We start from the raw sequence: 19,687 nt of genomic DNA on the forward strand, positions 1-19,687 counted from the left end.
GTTTCACATCACTACCACATGCAAAAGGGGTTCCTTGGAGCTCACTTCTTCCAAAGCATTCCAAAGAAGCATTCCAAAGAATGTGAAGAGGGATCTAACACTGCCACCCCACGTCATTGTCACGCCAGGTGCCAGGAGGTCGCGTCCATTCCATCCACTAGATGAAGACTGATCGGTGCCCTGGACTGAGGTGAAAGGCACTCTGGGAATTTTCATTTAAATCTTAACTTGGGAGCTGTCTAGATGCCCTAGGCTTAGGACATCATTCTGCATTGTATCATAAAATTAACTTGAAATGCTTATTCCAGTTTTTAGGTTTTCATGAAGTGTTCCTTTCACAAGGCTCATTATTCGAGTAGGATATTGGGGTAGTCCCCATCTCATTAGCTTTATTCATTTTTATCAATTATGCACACACACACAGCTGGAGTTTCTACCAGCTGCCTAAAAATGCATCCCAGAGTGAACGCGGCTGAGCAAGTGGGCAGGGAGAAGTCGGCAAGCAAACGCAGGGCCCTCCTCTCCAGGAGCCTCCCTGTGCTCCAGCCTCCCAGGGCCGCTGGTCCACCACTTCCACTTAGTTTCCCGCCTTTTCACCTTTTTTCCTTTCATGCCTGCCCCTTCCTAAATCACAGCTCAGTGCACTGAGGCCTACGAGTTACTCTGCTTAAAGCAAACTCAGATGGAAGTAACCAATCATTCGGCCTCTGCCCTCCCACCCCCACCCCTGCCGGGGCAGCTACTTTGCTACCAAATATGACTTTGCCTGAGTTAAAAAAAACAAAAAACAAAAACCTCCAGTTACTTCTCCTCTTTTTCATCTCTTTCAACTGACAGCAAGTGTGGGGGATGTTTTTTTGTGCTCCAACAGCTGTTTTGCCTATGAGCACTAACTCTACCCATGTTGGAGGCATTCTTGGAGTCCTAATTAAGGGCCAGTTCTAGGCCTGCGGGTCAGCGGGATGAATCGAGGCCTTGCCCCTCAGGCGCACACAGCCTGGTTCCCAACCAGTGTGCGGAGTGCTGTGATGCAGGCATGGGCAGGCTATCAGAGGGCTGGCAAGGCACTCGGCCTCCGTAATTGAAGCAAACCCTTTACCACGAGACAGAAAATCCCAGGGGACTCGGCAGCTGAGCGAGACCTTGACCACCCTTCATTTCCCCTTCTCTGGGGGTTCCCTCAGTTCAGTGACTGTTCCAGTCAGCACTGGGAACCCCGGAGACATACAGCATAGCAGGGGGCACAGCGTGTTCATTCCTGAAAAGCTAAGGCAGCAGCAAGGGGCACATCTGCATCTTCATCTATAGAATGGGGAGAAAAACAGGAACTACAGCGCTTGCACAGAAAGAGATTATCACAGCCCCGGCCCCAGACATGTGTGTGTTCCTCCACTGGTGGCAATAACAATCAGGAATTCAGAAGGATCCAGACCAGGCTGGGACCTGCCCCGGGCGCAAGCACAGACGGGACGGTTGCACAACGCTGGCCGGCCCCTTCTCTCAGTGGCTCTCCCTGGCCCAGGCGCAGACTCAACTCTCTCCTGGGGAAGAAAAACGAGTTCTGGCCCAGCAAAACAAGCCAGCCTCCAGCAGACAATGCTGTGATTCGGGCGCTTTACCTGTTCAGGTGTGTTTCTCGCCATCCTCCCTCACCGCTCTGACCCTACGTGCCTTGTGGGTAGAGAATGTGGCTTCATTACATGCTATGAAAAGAGAGAGGGCTCACCAATACTGCGCCATCGGCACATTTCCAAACTGGAAGGGCCCCTCCAAGAGGGCGAGGTCCAACCTTTTCATTCAAAAATGCAATTATTTACTAGGTAATTTTTAAATACAGAAAAACATTTTAAATATAAATAGTCAATAGTCCCACTGCCTAAACACATTAGTCCCATGTAAACATTAAAAAGTATAACACTGAGAGATGCACACTTATTTTTTTTAAGGCAAAATGTTGTGTACAAAAAGTTGCCCTCCCTCCCACCTGGAGCCCTCGGTCCTCCCCACTTTTTTCTTGTGTACCCTGCCAAAATAATTACAAAAACATGAGCACATATGTGCATGTACATATATAGACACATATATGTGACTTGATTTTTTTTACATGAACAGAACCTCACCTTCCTGCCACCTGCTTTTTTTACTTAAGAAGGAGTGTGGTCTGTATGTTTGTGTCCACACAAAACTCACGTTGATATCCTCCCCGCACTGTGATGGTGTAGGAGGTGGGGCCTTCGGGAGGTAATCAGGTCATGGGGGCAGAGCCTGCATGGATAGGACTAGTGCCCCTTATGAAAGAGACCCCACAGAGCTCTCTGGCCCCTTTCTCCCTCCATGTGAGGACACCATGAGAAGTCTGCAACCTGAAAAAGGGTCCTCACTGGACCACACTGGCACCACCTTGATCTTGGACTTCCAGCCTCCAGAGCTGTGGCAAATACAATTCTGTTGCTTATAAGGCACCCAGAGTGCAGTATTTTGCTACAGCTGTCCCAACAGACTGAGACAGAAGGCCATAACCGAAGCCCTGACTCCAGAATGCTTGCTTTGTCCTCCTGTGCCGTTATAAACAGTATCAAGCCACCCTCGTTTCCCAGTTTCTGATGCTTCGGTGAGTAGATCCACAGGATACATTTCTAAGGGTGAACTTGCTGGGCTGGTGCATACAACTTTTCACAGATGCTGCCATCGCAACCCCCCCCCAACACACACACGCGCCCACCGATGTACCCTGCCATGAAAACTGAGAGAGGGTGTTTGTCTCCTAACCCCTCTTGAGAAATGGATGTTCTCAAATTCCTTAGTATCTGCTAGTCGGACAAGTGACAAATGGTATCTTCTTGTTGTGTAGATTTGAGCCTCTTTAAATCACAAGTGAGGGTGAGAACTGTTTAATTTACAGATGAGAAAAACAGAGACCCAGAAGTCCCCTAACTGGCTAAACGTCTAACCCTGAGCTAATTATAGAGCTGAGCGGGGCCAGATCTTGGGTCTGGGACCACCCCTGGAGGCCCTGACCCCCAGCACCAGGAGGAGAATCTGACACCCAGCAGCTAACCTTTGTCTTTCCGCATTCAGGGCACACCTGGGTGAGGTCACCCTCTGCTTCTGGGGTTCCCTTGAGCGCCTCCCTAGTGATCAGCAATCCCCAGGCATGTGTCTCACTGGCCAGAGGGGGAAGTCTCAGCCTTGTCCTTGACCCAGGAAGCAGGGCTGTGGGGCTTCTGGGACTGGAAGGCTGCTTCCAAACTGCCTAAGGCTCCAAGGTGTTCATCCTCCAGTTGCCTCCATCTTAAACGTTGCCTCTGTCTGAGAGCAAAGTGGGCCATCTTGTGACTGGACCCCTCCATTCCTCTTTCTCCTCTGCGGGACTGGACTTTCTGAACTGGGAAAGAAAGCTGGTGGGAGTAGGGCCAGGCTCCCCAGCGATTACCCTCTGGGGGCCCTCCCCAGGCACGCTCAGAGCGGGTGTTCACGGAGCACCCAAGGGGAGCTAGCTCTGGGTCTGGGCGAGGTGCTCAGAGCCTGCCTCTCGCTGGCCCTGTGACCTTGGGTACCTTCCTCTATGCCTCGCCTAAATGATGGAAATGACACCGATGACTGCTTTGCCTAACACACCGCGTGGTGTGCATGAGTACGCGGTGTGCATGAGTACGCTGTGTGCATGCCAGGGCTATGAAAACTGTAAGGCCCAACACAAACAGAGGGCCTCAGGGAGGGCCCAGGAACTGATGGCCACTGGCATCAGTGGGGGAACTTCCCTGATGAAGCAGCCCTCTCAGTCACGTAGACGGGACTGGCTCTTGCTCCGAGGTGTTCCCGAGGCCATCCGCCGCCCACCTGCGCACACTGGAGCCAGGCCCATCATCCTGACACAGACTGAGTCAAGGTTTTATCTTGATTGTGCAAAGACCTATTTCATAAGCGTCTGAGTATATACCAGCTAAACTAGATGTTTTGTGAAGAGAACTCCAGAAACTGCACATCCATTTGGTAGAATCAGGAAGCGCAGTTCCACTTACTGGATTTTCTCAGCTAATATTCATCCCACATTGCAATTAAAAAATAAAGTGTCCATTTGGAAGGGAATCATCCTACAGTTGTTACATATTTCTCTACTACTTTCTTAAAAGAGTTAAATACAGTTCAACCTTTTTCCTTATCTCTGCCTCCATCATAAACAACCAACTAAGTCTGGAGTCACAAAAACCTGCTCTACCACTTACAGCTTCGAGGCTTTAGGCAAATCATTTAACCTCTTTGTGCCTCAGTTTTGTCATCTGTAACAGTGCAGAGAATCAGAAAACCAAGTTAATCAGGAGTGTGGCTACATTTCAGAACACAAACCCCATAAGGATCCACTTACTTCAAGTTTAGTGCATGGATTTGGAGAAAGCTGTTTTGTCCTCTGAGGTATGTTTGGTTTCTTGCTAACGCTTGGCTATATTCCAGAGAGCTGAATCTGCTGGCTAAGTGAGGCTCTCCTACGTGGATATCAATTCCTTCGGGGGCCTTAAAGAACATAATTAAGGCCCTGATGGAACTCGTTACACCAACAACCCAAGCCCAGACCCCAGGGTTCTGTTCCAGGCAGGGAGCCTTTCAGCAAGTGCCCTGAGCAAAAACTACCAGAAGACCAGAAAGAATGGACACAAGGACAACAGGAGCGTCCCTGAGCCTGGTGAGGGAGGAACGACCTCCCTACAGTAAGCTGTACACACAGACCAATGCCCCAGCCAGCCAGGCTTTGAACTTGCAGAAAGAAGCCTTCTAAAGGATGACTTGCAACACTGGGACACTCCACAATGACCACCCAAGAGAGGAACCAAGGACATGTGGCCATTCCAGAATGTCTGGGTAGGAGGAGCTTGGAGGGGCACTGGGGTAGCCAGGAAGGATGTCTAGGGGACCCCAGGTGCTCTTGCACCTGCATAACAAGCACCCTGACTGTTTGAGTGGCTTGTGATTATGTGTAAGATAGAGAATGTGGGGGGGCTGGCGTAGGGCCCCCCTCCTACACAGGACAGTACTGAAAAGACAACCCCACTTCACATGACTGGTCCATTGCTGAAGGTCATAAAGAATTCTCTCACAAATTCTACTCATTTGCTTCAGTTGAGCTAGGTCTCTTGAGTTCTAGCTCTAGTATTGGAGGTATACACTGTGGGCATCATAGAGCTATTTATAAGTATTGCAGCTCTTTATCCTTTAAGTATACAGCTGTATTACATTGTCTCAGCTACTGGAAGTCAGGTGTGGCCACATGACTAGCTTTGGCCAATAAAATGTGAGTGGAAGTGACAAGTGTTGCAACTGGACAGCTTTGAGGGCCAACATGTGCTTCGCCATTTTCTCCTTTCTCTCAGCCACAGTGATGGGGACTCAGCCTCCATCTGGGAATGACAACAAGGATGACAGACAGAGTCCCTGGCCAGCCTCAACGGATACACAGAGTGAGCAAGAAATAAAACTTCATGGTTTTATGAGTTTTGGGCGCTGTTACCCCAAACTAGTCTATCCAGAGTGACACATACGAGTGACACATACGAGGCCTGTCCAGATAAAATCCAGCCATTGTTAATATAATGAGAATGGTTTATGTGACATTGATGTAACCTGGCAGCCAAGGAGAGTGGACTGGAATCTGCACGTGTGAACAATGTCAACTTCACTGTACTAGTCAGTGGGGGCAGTACACACTGTTGAGTGAGCATGTGTACTGTGTGGCTGTCACATTGAAAATGAGCAAATAGGGCAATGAATCTGCACCAAATTTTGCATTAAGCTTGAACATTCCTCTGTGGAAACTATTCGGATGATGCAGAAGGCCGCAGCTGTGGGCAACTGGTGACTGGCAGCTTCATCACGACAGACAATGCACCTGTTCATGCATCACGTCATGCTGAGTTTTGTGGTGAAACATCAAATCACCCAGGTGACTCAGCCCCCCTACCGCCCAGATTTGGTGCCCTGCAACTTCTGGCTTTTTCCAAAACTGAAATCACCTTTACAAGGAAAGAGATTTCAGGCCATCAATGAGCTTCAGGAAAATACGAAGGGGCAGATGACAGTGATTGGGAGAACTGTGTGAGGTCCCAAGGGGCCTACTTTGAAGGGGACTGAAGCGTCATTGTCCTCTGTACAATGTTTCTTGTATCTTGTAGATTCTTCAATAAGTGTCTCTATTTTTCACAGCACATGGCTGCATACTTTCTGGACAGACGTTGTATGTACCACTTAGCCACGGGAAGGTGCCTTCCTTCTCCTGAGTCGGTAACTTATTGTCAAGGGTTCAACTGTGCTGAAACACACAGCAAGCCCGCAGAGCGCACTGTACTAGGAACTCCATTGCTCATTACAGATGAAGACACAAGTTTTAATTACGAGAAACCAAACTCCTTTCCAAAAGGTAAGTTTTAAAACTGCGCTCTCAAGCAGCGGCACAACCCCCAGTTCTTTTCCTGAGCCCCAGAGCACATGTTTGCAGGTGCCAGGGCCAGGTGTTAACACCTGCTCCAAACACGCCCCCCACGGGCGGAGGAGAGGCATTCAGCCTAACAACTCCGGTTTCTGGCGTGGAAGACTTCCTCCAAGACACTCTTGATCAACACATGCCCATCCTCCCAGACGCAGGCCGATCCGGTCAAACAGGAATTCCTTTGCTGGCTTTCTTTTCCCTGTTGGATCCAAAGCTTTAAAATGAAGCTGCTTGAACTTCACTGTGGGTGGGCACCCAGAGTCGGACCCAGTCCCATTTCTCGTGCCTCCAGAGGCACGTATCAGTTCATCACTTTGATTCATATATCGACACGAATTAGGACAATTTGTAGCACTCTCCTACTCTACAAAAATCCACAAACTGTGTTCCTCTGTAGCAAAATGCATCAAAACATATGTCTTATACAGTTATAATATGGTGTAGGAACATCGGGTAAGCTGTGACCAATGAAATCTCCCAATTTCTACAGAATAGGCCCCATAGACCCAGACCGTGGTTACATGAAGCCAGTGATGCAATCATTTTGGGTCAGATTCATTGTTTTAGCCATCATTAGCTTTTTAACTTATAAATCAGTATCACTCTAGTCATTTTAGTGACCAAAATAACTATACCATGATGGAGTTTCTTAGGTTGTTAAAACAGATGACCAGATCAGAGTTACTGCTGATGACTCAATAAAATGCTTGGAAATAAATTTGAGGGGACATGTACAGCCAACCAAATGAATGTCAAGGCCACTTGGATCCCCACCTCCAGCCTTACAATTTACAGCTAAATTCTGGCTTTCCAAGTGCCCAGGGCCAATCTCTAAGTACTTTGATATGTGTTTTGCAGAACCACTTGAATGTAATAGTCAATTAAATTATTAATGAAAGAACTATACAAATAAAAGCACCGTGCTCTTTTATGTAGTAATAATTATTATCATAAGTGATGCAAATTGAATAATATGAATTATCGGGACAGTTCCATGATAAGCTAACAATTTCCGGCAATCAGACCAAACATCTCTGCTCGAGATGTTTAATAAAATAAACAGCAGCTTGTTTACACTTCTGTTGAGTTAAGCACACATACAGGAGAGCTAAAAAAAGAACTGGAGGCCAAGTAATAAAAAAGTGGAACTCGTTACAACGGTGGTAACTTAGATATTTATATTTCCACATCTTAAGAAAACACTGAATCCTATAAACTGTCCCAGAATCAAATGACATTCCTTATACTTACATGCATTTATATACGTGTATTACATAAGTACGCATATATAACACAATAGATTCTTGTAACTAAGTGTGATGTTCCACGCACATTCACGTGAGGGGCGCAGTGAAACGCTGTAATAACAACAATGGGCTGTCACTGTTTAGAAGCATTTATCAAACACCTACCTCCCTATCACACAGCCACACACATGCTCTGAACAAGAGCAGGCCACCCCCTTGTTTACCTTACAGGGACCCTGATGGAACTCTCTAGAAACCATACAGTCCTCCAGCAGGGCCTAGCACTGTGCACTTCCCGAACAGTTCACCGGGGCCTGATCGAGGACAGGTATCCCTTCACCAGATCCAGCTAACCACAGGGAAGGCCTGTGAAACTCTAACTGGTGAGTAATTCTGACCTTCCGGTAGCCACTACAACCAATGTCCTGCCTCTTTTGGTTCACCTGGAAAATTATGTATCGTGTGTGAGGCAATGACAGGCTCTGCTACTCAAGGAGAAAAGGCAACAGCAGTAAAGTGCCCTCAGCTTCTTGCAAGAATAAAGTGATGCCGAAGCGGAGGCGTAACCTGCTCGCTGTCAGAGGTGCTCACCTCACAAACGTGCCTTCCATGGGGGTCTGAGGCTCAGGTAAAAGTGCAACTGTTCAGGGGCTGTTCAACTGGGCTGGGGGTAACACAATGCCTTTTCCATACTAACGAGGCCGGTTTGGATGCCCTTCTCCTTCAAGGGGTATCAACTTCAAAACAGCTCTTCCTCTCCAGTCTCCCCGGGAGACGGCTTCTCCGCTATTAAGCCAGAGAGCTCCCACCTGTGCTGTGTTGCTACTCCTCCCCCACCGTCACAGAGCTCCGAGCTCAGCACAGTTACGAGTTGGGACCCAAAGACTCAGTCCCTGGTTAACACCAACATATCCATGTAAGAGTTCATATGCACACAGCAGGGTGAGGGTAAAATAAACTGTGGGCACAGAAATATATCCACTATAGGGAAACAGTTGGCACACTACAGCATTTTCCGTGGGGACTAGCAGCTCGCCCTCTGCCTTGGCAGGAGCTGGGTCTGCCAGACTTCTGCCAGGAGATCAGTGTGTGGCTGTGTACTTTTTTTAAAATTTATTTTTAGCAAGAGAGAGAGAGAAACATTGATTTGTTTTTCCACTTTTTTATGCATTCACTGGTTGACATTTGTATGTGCCCTGACCAGGAATCGAACCCACAACCTTGGCATATCAGGACGACGCTCTAACCGAGTTACCCAGCCAGGGCTGACTGTGGATTCTTAACCCAGAGTACTATGGGCAGATGACCACTCATCTTTTCAAATGCTTGTTTTCCCTCCTTAAATCAGGAAAGAAGTTTTAATTGCTGTGATGCCTGTAACACTCGCTAACCTCCTTTGTAATGAGGAGGATAAGCCATAGGCTGCAGACCTCCAGTCAACAGAAGCAGGGGACCGGCAGGAAGACAGGGAGGTGACCCTGCATGGAGGAGAAGAGGCCAGAGCACCCACTCCAGCCGGTTCCCAGGTCGTGAGTTTGCACTGCCATAAAATTTCAAAAATAGTTTCGGGAGCAAGCATGGATTGCCAACTTTTTATTTTGCCAAGTAAGGATATTGAACTCACTATCTTGTGCTTATTTTCCTCTTTGCCTTGGACTGGGGAAAAGGTCACGTTTGAAGACTTATTTGTGCGTAGTTGTCTGTTCACCCCACCCCACCCCCAACCCAGCCAGCATCCCACTCTAAACTCAAGCGGAGCCCCTCAGGAAGCTCTCTGCCTTTCCCACGGGAGGCCCCATGAACCCAACCAGACTGGATCCAGAATCGGAGAATTATGACTTATTCTCTCTTTTCACTCGAGAATGTTTCACATTTCCTTATCTTCCTTCTGAGAAATTTCTGTGAAACACCCTTTCTAAGGTGACATAACTACATAGCCGTCTCAAAAAAAAAAAATCAACATGCTTTACACTGTATTCACTTCAAGCCTTGATAAGAAAGCAGTGTGTATATATGCTTCTCATGGAAATGAATTCTAAGGAAAGGACGCATTCACACTTTCAGCCTAGGGGCCTGACCTACAATGGCCAAGAACACATGTGCAAAGAATGTGAATGCCTTCTTTTGCAGGCAGGAGGAGCGAATGACCGAAGACTTCCCAGCCATTCATCTGGACAGAAACCTACTCCACAGACAGCCAAGGCGACTGTTCTGGAGGAAACCAATTTGCAGAGTCGGCACCAGAACCAGCACTTTCAGCGACAACTAAGGACTCAGACCAGTTTAATTTCTGAATTCTTGGAAGACAAAGACCATTATATTAAAGTGGCCTTCACAGTGCCTACTTGCCACTTGCAAAAATCTCCCTTATCCAGAACTCTGTGTCCAGCTTCCTCCTCCCTCACAAACAGCTTGCAAAGGCCCTTCGACATCAGGAGCTGTTGGTTGAACGGACAAATGAATGAATTCAGTTACCTTGTTATCTTTCGGTACCCAGAAACTGATTTTGAAATGTTGTAGATTAATTCTCAATGAAATAAAAATGGGTTTTAATTTCATTTCCCATTATCAGTTTGAACCATAGATTCTTAAGGAATAACAATTATAGTCATTTTAACAAACTACCATGAGTGTTTACTATCTGCCAAGCACTGTGCCAGGTATCTTCTAAGAATTATTTTACACCATCTCTAGACGGTAAATTCATCACCCCCATTTTACAGATGGGGAAATGGAGGCTCAGGCACCTTACATATTGTCTAGGAATCCAGAGCTCAGAAATCACACCCGAAGTCGTTCAGCTAGAAAGGAGGAGGACTAGCATCTGAAAGTAGGGCTTATACTCTCCCACTCACATCCAGTGCCTCGCCCCAGGGATCCTGGGCCGAGGCACTAAAACCGACCCTGCCGGAGGCCACAGCTCCTGTGGTGTGCCCACTAGACAGGGCTCTGCTGAACACCCAGGCCATGCCCTCTTTCCCTAAAGCCAGCGTGGTTTTCATTCTGCTTTGCAGCCCTGTTTAGGTTTTCCGCCCCTCCCTCAGGAGCTCCAACTTCAACCCTCGGGCCTTGGCCCATTGCAGCTAACCACCAGACTGCAAAGTCATTCTGTCCCATTAGACAAGCCCATTTCCCTCAGGATAGCTGGTGCCAATCCAAAATGGCTTATGAGGGACCGAAATGCTGAATTTGTTTTAAACAAAGCAAGAGCCTCGGAATTCACAAATCTCTTTCATCTGCTGTAGTTTGTGGTAGCAATGGGACAAATGCTAGCAGGAAAGATGCCCCCCCCCCATTCTTCGACGTCTTGCTCGGTGACTTCGGTGGCTCTCAGTTTCCCTAAGTGCAGAATACAAACTCTCAGCCAACCTCACGGAAATGATGGCGATAACCGAGTAAGACAGTAAAAATATTGTGAGGAAAAGAAAAGTAATGCCTCCCGAAACTAAGGTGTTAACACCTTACTATTTCCAAATAGTACAGGTTATGGCAAATACTAGGCACTTACAAGGCCAAAGCACAATCTGTTACATACGTGGGGATTTCCATTTAGTTTAAACTTTTCCAGGAAGCACCTAGAGCCATTATCAGAGGCCCTACCTGGGCAGCCCACTGGAAGACTCCCTGCAGGTCTATGAATCAGTCTTTGGGAGAGTTTTTTGTTTTATTTGTTAACTATTGGGTCCCCTTGATGACTCAAGCATAACTTCCTTCCTATTAAAGTACCTGGGAACCGACATTCGTTGCCCACTTTTCAACTACACTTGGCCTCTGCATACCCCACGTTGTAAGCGTCCCGCCCACCCGGGTACCGTGAGAACAAGCGATCTGCCATCGGCTATTCTGGAGGAGCTCTGGTGCTGGAACAGCAGGATCACTGACACGGAGGGTTCTAGCCTTCTACGATTCTAACACACACCCCCTTTGTGCGGCGCTTAAAATGGCTTAAACAACGAGAGCATCACAGAACAACACACTGAATTGAGTTGTTGACTACACACCCTCCAACCTGTCCGGCTGTCTCTGCCTCTGGAGGCACCAGAGTCCATTTTGAACATGGGTTTCTTTCCCTTCCTGGAGTCTCTCATTTTCTCCATTGTGTTCATTCAGAGGACAAAAAAGACTTCATAAATATCATTTCATATTCCAAGCAATTTGCTATAGGCAACTACACCATTACTTTGTACAAATAAATTTACATAAATCATTATTAGAATGCTTTATCTTAGCAACATTATTTGGTTCCCAGAGAACAAATTAAATGCATGCTTAAAGCAGAATATTTTAAAGTTATTCCTATATTGTTTGTGAGATAGGATTAGAAATTTCCATCTAATTTTTCTTTCATAATGGAACTCCTTTCATTTTCTTTGTACGTTTAGAAACCACATATGTAATTGGGGGGGGCAGGGGTTCTTGAAGCGAGCAGGGCAATAGCGGCTCTGCCACATTTGGTTCATTTTTCGGAGACCCTACCCTTTGAAATCACGGGTTTGGTTTTGAACACTGATTGGGAAGGTCAGGAACCAGGGAAATTAATGCCAGCTTGGGAGTAGATGGGTTTTGTCTGATATGATTCTGCAAGCAAACTGGTCTTTGGTTGTGGTCCAGCTTTCCCTTTTTTTAATAAACAAATTTGTAAATAAACTTCCTGAAAACAGAGCTCAGCTTCTCCTAGCTGTTTGTGTTGGGAGGATGCCTGTTTGGATCAACATGGTGAGTCTTCACTGGCTAGCGTTCTACTCCACCCTAGATTTCAAAAGAGAGTCTTTTCTCCCTAAATACAATACGGTGCCCAGTTTTAAAGCAGGCTGCCCGTGTCAACACCAGGGTAGTGGGGATGGGAAGGGACGGACAGGAGGTCAGGAGGCAGGCTCACCAGCCCTGGTCCCGCTACTTGCTGGTTCTGGAGACTCACAGAGTGTGACGTTATATCTTGACTGCTTGTCGGGGTCAGAAAGGGCAAACTCACTGCTCAGGGTTGTAACTTTCTATGAGCTTGTGGTCTGGGAACAGAGTCCCAAGACAGTGTCCGGAAAGGGGGGCCCCACAGGGTCAAGGAGGAGTGAGGCAGCCCCAAGGAGCACTTAAGAGAGCAGCGCCAGACGGACCTAGGTTCAGAGCAAAGTGCTGCCACTTGACAGCTGTATGATCATGGGCAGTTCAACCCTTCCTGCACCTGTGTTACCTCATCTTAAAAACCTCACAGGTTTGTCTGGGGGTTAAATGAAGTCATGGAGGCAAAAGCTTAGAACAGTGTCTGACCTTTAGGAAAAGCTCGATAAGCAGTAGGTAACAATAATCTCGAAGGGTGACCAGTGGGGTCAAGCTGGGGACATCACATAATTTACCGTCTACGCCCGGCTACTTCTGGGTGTGGAAGGGAGAACTGTATGGCAATTAGGCTGGGTCAACGGGGGAATGCTAGGCCAGTCCCGGGCCGCGTGTGACTACCCCGACTCCAACCCATTACCATTCCACATGCGATAAAGAAATTAAGTAACAATTTTGTCTTAGTTATTTTACTACTCATGATACCTTTTAAAGCTCTTTCATATATCTTATTTGCACCTTTAATAAATTGTGTGAAAAAAATACAGGGCTGGGTTCACTACCCTTTAACAATGAGCAGACAAAAGCACAGAAGAAGTATAGGTTTTCCCACGGTGACAAGTACGGGAGGGGCAGTGGGGACCCCAAGCACTCCTCTGTTCCACCCTACTTCCCATCCTCCCGGCAGCAAGACAGGGTCATGTGACTAATTCTGGCCAATGGACTGTGGGTGTGGAGTCATTTCTAGTCTAAGGTACTTAAGAATGAGTGTGTGCTTTTGACTGTTTTTTTTTTTTTTCTTCACATGTTGCAGTAACCAGGAAGCCACATTTTAAGATGTAGGTGTCACAAGACACAGGAGGCCTGTAGTCTCAAAACACTGCCCACAGGACAGCCACCCTGGTGGCTAGTGCTGCAAGGCTCTGTTTCCAGGAAGGCCCAAACTCCTAGGTAAGTGGAACCTCGCTGCAGGAGCCCCAGCGCACGCCAAGCCGGGAGTGTGGCCAGGGCAGGCCCGGCAGGAAGGGCAGCAGCCTCCGAATGCAAGTCTCAGTGGTACTTTCAAGACCCAGGGCAGCGAAAGCCGCCACTGCTTTATCCAAAATCAACGCTGGAAGAAGGTGTACTTGGCCATCCCCAAATTAATCAGGGCATCTGGCTCCCTATCCCTGACTGTGACTCCTTTTCAGCCTTGAGACTATCTCTGACTTCTGGCTTTCAGAACTCTCTAGAAATGCTCTCAGCATCAACTTATAAACTCGTGCTCTTGGCTTATGCTTCCTACCTGTCAATTCCACTTTTCAGCTCAGAATAGCACCATGTGAATCACCAGGTACTGACCTCACACAGTCCCTGGTTCACCCATGGCCCTTTCAAGCGACACCAGCCAGGCAGAGCTTGGAGGGGGAGAGGGGTGCAGGTGTGTAAGAGGTAAGAGAAGAGTAAATAATCAGGTAGGCAGGCAGAGGCCGGGCATAGACAGACCCAACGAAGGAGAAAAGTCCAGCAAAGTGGCAGGCAAGACAGGGCGGGGGCAACAATGACTGCTGACCCTAAAGGAAGCTGCCAGCCAAGGCCCCACTGTAACAGGGTAGGTAGGGTTTCCTCAGGGAAACCTTAAGGGGCCCAGGCTCTCGGGGGAGCGTAGGTCAGGCTGTGACGAAGGCTCAGGGTCCTGGGCCAGGCAGCCAGGGCCCTCACTGCCTGGGCTCACAGCGGGCTCACTCCCATCTGCCCACCCAGGCCTCATGCTGCTCCTCTTCCTGACTCCAGGCCTAATGATTCACAGTGACCCGGGGCCCTCTCTCTCCCATTAATTCAATCCCAATCCTAAATGTCTCTCAGTTCCCTGAACCACAGAGCTACGGTCAGTGCCCAGCCCCAGCCCCAGGGGGCGCCACCATCCACCACCTCCTCATGAGTGGCTCCTGGATCTTTGGCTACGCTGGGAGCTCCATGAGGAGCTCCACGTCTTACATTGTTTTATCCCCATCTATCCCAAGAACACATAATCAACTGATACTCAGAAATACTTATTGTCCTCAGTGAAAAGGTACAGCATTAGAAAGGTCAATTCAAGTAAAACATGGTCTTATGAGAAAGAAAATGATGAAATGATTTAGAGGAACTACAGTAGAATCTAGTTTCCATACGAAAACTTCCCAGCAATGTTCCTTTTGCTTTGCATGTCTACGACACACACCCAAACTTTCAATGAAGACGTGATTCAGTGTTTTCATTCTCTTAATGCCTAAATTGGATCGACCCCATTGTCAGTCTGATCAGCTGCATAACTTGATCATTAAGAAGAGTGGGAGGAAGAAGGAAGGATACCAATTGATGGAGAAACAATCAATCTGGCATTTGCATTTAAATATAGCTTTGGCATTTCATTTATTCAGTGCAACACTGGTGAGGTGTGAGCAAGCTGGGGAAGGCAGAGCGTGGTTACCTGAGTCAGAATGGGTCCAGGAAACCGAGGTCAGCATTGCTCCGTCACGGTAAGGACCAAGAAGCCTCCATTATCACAAGAACTCTGGTCTTCCAGGAGATGACGCTTCTAGTGGCTGGTGGAGAGGAGCAGAAGGAAGACAGGATTAGAGCAGAGGAAGAGAGAGGCCCCTCTCCACCACAATGGATGTCTCTCTCGCCTCACTCTACAAGATGACACACTTCAGGGAGAGAGTCACTTGCAACAGTGCCGCATGATTGCTCGGGAAGTTATTGAAGCCCCAGGTCTTTCATGGTGGAGTGTTCTTGAAACTGCCTCGCGGGGCATCCAAGGACTCAGACGTTTGAAAATACATGCCACAGACATTGTGAGATTACGTTATTTTACTACCATGGCTATTGAGACATTTGTGAGATCATTTTATTTTGCTACAGTTGCCACCGAAACACTTGTTTATAGAAAGGAAAAACATCAGAGCACCAACAAGCATTCAAGGCCAGTGTTCCACCATGTGGACCAGCCTTGATCCACGGGGTAGACCAGGTAGACAGGCTGAGATGTCAAGGACTCCCTGTTCTGTTGTTGTAAAATAAAATCACCCTGGCTCTGCTCCTGGGGAGAAAGATCCCATTGAGCTAAAGCTCACTAGAGGGGCTGCAAGTTTCTGAGCCACAGTTAACTAATAATCTTGCAAAATAGGAAAGTTGGTACATGAGATGGTTTGCATCATAATTTGATGGAAGATAATTTTTTTAGCCTCTGCCTCAAGGAAGGCAGATCAGTAGTCTGTGCTAGTACAAACAGAATGTTAGGAAATAAACTCATTAAATCAGTGTTTCTCAAATGGTGGTCCCTGGATGAACAGCAGGAACAACACCCCTGAGTTCATTAGAAATGCAAATTATTGGCCTCCACCCAGGACCACCTGACTCTGAACATTTGGGGGTGGGGTCCAGGGATCTGTTCTAACAAGCCCTTCAAGTGATTCCCATACACTTTAGACCTTTATCTGCCCATCCAAAGACTTCTAGTCTGTTGTTGTGAAACAAAATGACCTTACTCTAATGCATGTTAAATTTCAGTTAAGGGCGAAGTACTGAGCTGGGGATTGGAGGGAAGACAGAAGGGTCCGAGAGAGAAGAGGATGAAATTGCCACCTTTGAGAAGTGTGTTGTCCACCATGGGAGATACAACATGTATGCAGGCAACTCAAATACAGACAGACTGTGTTAGCTCCTATAACAAACAGCTAGAGGGCTTCAGAGGAGACATGTGTTTGCAGTGGGGTTGGAGTAGGGGGCAGGTAAGAGAAAGTATTGAGACAATAACAATACTAATGAGCCTTGAGATCTGAACAGGATTTTGACCAGGAAGACCAAGCAATAACTAAAGCAAAGGCCCAGAGGTGAGAAAGCATGAAGGTTATTCAGGTGCATGGAATAGCCAGGTCTGGCTAACCTTGAAGGTGACCCAGGTGAGACAAGGTTACTTTCAAGGATACACAGGTACATGCTAGGGGCATGTGGCCTCCTTCTCGTGTGAAAACCACCCAGCGGCATCCCTTGCTTATGTTTAGAAACTGACATCTAATAAACTGGGTGACTCACAGATTTCTAAACCCAGTTTGCTTTCCTGTATGTTTTGTACTGCATTTTCTAGAGAGGAGCATCTCCGTTGCTTCAAGGATTAACTGCTGAAGGTTTGCCCAGGAGGAGCACACAAAAGAACATTTTAAAGCAGGCACAAGACTCTGGATGTCACAGTAGCCTCAGGCCATTCTGCAAGGGGCAGAATCTCACCAGGGGCAGAATCCTAAAAAGCCCCTGAGGACATCTGTGGTTTTAGCTTTATAAAATAACTCAAGGGACTAGTGATGTGCCTCAGTCAGAGGGAAAAGTTACAGGGTTGGAGAGGAGGAATGGATAAAGGTAGTTGTTAGGTACAGACTTCTAGTTATAAAATAATCATGGGGATGTAACGTACAGCATGATGACTAGGGTTGATAATACTCTATTGCATATTTAAAAGTTGCTAAGCAGGTAGATCTTAAAAGCTCTTCTCAGACACACAAAAAAATTGTAACTGTAAGTTGACAAATGTTAACTAGACTTATTCTGAGATTATTTTGCAATATATACAAATATCATATCATTAGGTCATATAATGAAAATGAATACAGTGTTATATTTCAATTATACCTCGAAATTTTTTCAATCATATTTTTTAAAAACAAGTTAAACTGATACTTAAGATCTCCAAGTAGAGAAAAAATTATTTCCCCAATCAAGAAGGTATGGCTTTAGCCTTGGCTGGTGTGGCTCACTGGACTGAGTGCTGGCCTGCTAAGCAAAGGGTTACGGGTTCGATTCCTAGTCAGGGCACATGCCTGGGTTGTGGGCTTGGTCCCCAGTAGGGGGCACGTGAGCGGCAACCACACATTGACGTTTCTCTCCCTCTCTTCCTCCCTCCCTTCCCCTCTGTCTAAAAATACATAAATAAATAAATCTTTGGAAAAAAATAAAAGAAAGTATGGCTTTAGCTTCTAGAAACCTGCCATACAGAGAATGCTTTCCTGCCTACCGCTGCCAGATGAAGGACGGGACCCGAAAGTGTTTCAGATGTCACACAGGCTCCAGTGAAACGAAGCCGGACTCGGCACTGGTGATATCTGGTAGCTCATCCCAGCTCTGCCGTTTGGCCTCCCGAGTCATCATGGGCAAAAGGCACTCAACCACTAAACCTCAGTGCTTCCCAAATCAAAAAACAGAGGCACTGACTTGCCCCAACATCTTTGAAACTTAAATAAGAAAATACACATAAAGTTACTATGAAAATTATAAAGTTGCAATGCCACACAGAGGTATAGAATTATCCTACTCATTGAGACATTTGGAGACTAATTAATACTTGTTACTATATTGGCCTTTGAAAATACGAAAGTACAATGCTTCTTTTGCCCTTGAGATTCCTTTTCAATATTTGCAGACATAGCACTTCTAAGGAACACACTTGGCATCAGCCGAAGCACTCTCCCATGAAACATTTCACAGTAAATTTTTTACTTGTGATTTTTTTTTTTTTTAAATTTCATTCCTCTGACCAGGACAGAGCACCCAGTTCTCTCTCAGCAGCGCTGGGGGGGCGCTGCTCAGTCTTCAGCAGCACAGACACGCACGATGGAGATCATTTATCATCTCTGCAGTAGCCTCGTCCCAGATGGGCCATTTCCTAATTTATTTCCATATGTAACTGGCAGAGAGATTAATCAGGCTTCCAACTCGGAAACCTGAATTGTGCTTTATTCCCTTAACAGGCTAACTCTGGACAAGAGGAAGTACACTTTTATACAAAAAACCAAGAGCTCCTCTTAAAAAGCCTGTCGACCTCAGACGCGGGCCTTTAAACACACCCATACACACACACACAGAGCTCCTCGCGTCAATTTGGAGGGCTGGTTCTTTCTTTAGATACTCCTGGGCTTCCCACAGGAGCTCAGTCGAAAGCAACTGCAGGCGCCCGTAAGCCCAGAAACGTAACGCCAAGTCAGGTCCCGTGGCAGCCGCATTCCCCTCCCCGTGTGCAAGCTCGGGGCTCATATTTCTGAGACTGAAGAGATCTTTCTGCCGCGGTGCTGCGCCCAGCTGGCCCAGCTGTGCAGTGCCCAGGCTCTGGAAAGTATGTGCTTTCTTTTTTCCACTCTTTTTAAGGGTCTGAACTTGACTGAATTCAGCAGCTGCCATAACCTCAGCGAGGTGGTGGCTAATGAACCGTTAGCATTGCTCCCAGTTCCCCCAAGTTCAACTCTCAGTCCACTTTTGTTCTTAATTCTACCCCAGTGATATCAGCAAAGAGTTTAATGGGATGGTTGTCTCAGGACAGTGTTTACAGACAGAAAGCCAGCCAATCCCAATGCCAGGCCGAAAGCGGGAGTTGACTGCAGTATCTTAAGGGAACCCAAGGCCTCGGTCAGGAAGGCTCAGTAGCCAGGACCACGTAGAGATATTATGGGCAATATCTACACACCTGGGTCACTAACCAACATGTGGCCTTGGAAAAGTCACTTAGTTCAGGTTCACAATTCCCTCCTCCGTAGTTTGAGGAGTTCAGCTCTACAAGGTTACATCTGGCTCTCAAATCTCATGACACTATGAATATGAAAAAAACCCCGAGCCATTCCCTTGGCTCTGTGTTTAGATGATGCCAAACAGCTGGAAATTTGGAAGCCTCTGGAAGCGGTTGGATTGGTTCAGATGCTTGGGCTGTGGCAGACAGAGCCTTAGGAACTGCGGTACCCCACAGACGCTCATTAAGCACAGAACATAAGTGTCTGAACACGTCAATGATGGGCAGCTTCACAAGTTTTTAAGAAGTCAATGAAATACGACAGTTCGCTGTACTGTTCTAGGTATGGCCAAAGCTACAGGAGGGCCGAAGTCACGGTCTTTTGTCTTCAATACG

The 19,687-nt window shown here is 47.1% G+C and overlaps 1 protein-coding gene across 5 annotated transcripts in view; it reads right to left on the minus strand.

Moving 5' to 3' along the window:
- FOXN3 (forkhead box N3) overlaps window positions 1-19,687 on the minus strand; it is a 348,864-nt gene that overhangs the window by 246,038 nt on the left and 83,139 nt on the right. For all 5 annotated transcript variants that reach the window (XM_053929162.2, XM_024568365.4, XM_053929163.2 and 2 more), the window contains exon 2: window positions 15,230-15,344. The gene's annotated coding sequence lies outside the window, so the exon portion shown is untranslated. The remainder of the gene's footprint in view (window positions 1-15,229; window positions 15,345-19,687) is intronic.

This window comes from Desmodus rotundus, chromosome 7 (genome assembly GCF_022682495.2).
Source record: "Desmodus rotundus isolate HL8 chromosome 7, HLdesRot8A.1, whole genome shotgun sequence".
In the NCBI taxonomy this organism is placed as follows: domain Eukaryota; kingdom Metazoa; phylum Chordata; class Mammalia; order Chiroptera; family Phyllostomidae; genus Desmodus; species Desmodus rotundus.